The 695-nt window shown below is 37.7% G+C and overlaps 1 pseudogene; it reads right to left on the reverse strand.

Moving 5' to 3' along the window:
* Positions 1-249: 249 nt before the first annotated feature.
* On the reverse strand, positions 250-368 carry LOC120599204 (uncharacterized; annotated as a pseudogene).
* Positions 369-695: the final 327 nt, after the last annotated feature.

Raw genomic sequence — 695 nt, forward strand, 5'->3', positions numbered from 1 at the left:
TATATATGGTGATTTTTATAAATGATCCATATGTGTTTGAAAAGAATTTATATTTTTCAGTTGCTGTTTTTCTTTGTTGTTGTTTTGTTTTGTTTTGTTTTGTTTTGTTTTGTTTTTTAGGCGGGGCAACCCTTAGTTGATCTCACGGATTGCAAGGACCTTGTCAGTTTACAATCCCTTATTTTTATTTACGTATTTATTTATTTATTTATTTATTTATTTATTTATTTATTTTTATTTAATTTTGTACGCCTACAGCACCTGGTCTTCCTTGGTGGTCTCCCATCCAAGTACTAACCAGGCCCGACCCTGCTTAGCTTCCGAGATCAGACAGGATCGGGCTGGTTCAGGGTGGCATGGTCGTAGACAGGTCAAGCTTATTAATCTTCTTGCATCTCTTCTTTTATGCTTGTTCCACTTGTCCTATCAATAACTGAGATACCTGTATTAGTAAATGCATATGGATCTAGTGCAGGAAAATCTTCTTGTTTTAAAATCAAAATGAAATTGACTCCAACAAGAGCCGTTGAGAACTTTGAATCTTTGAATGTCATCAGCACTGTGGGTTCCTCTCCATCCTTAGGTCCTGGAAATAATTGCTTTCTGGTCTCTTATTGACTATTCACTGCACCAAACCCTACAGATTCTCGCTTCAGTGTCAAGTGACATCCCTGATGAGTCCAGCCTCCCCGGGG

This window comes from Pteropus medius, unplaced genomic scaffold (genome assembly GCF_902729225.1).
Source record: "Pteropus medius unplaced genomic scaffold, Ma_sr-lr_union100, whole genome shotgun sequence".
NCBI classification, from domain to species: Eukaryota; Metazoa; Chordata; class Mammalia; order Chiroptera; family Pteropodidae; genus Pteropus; species Pteropus medius.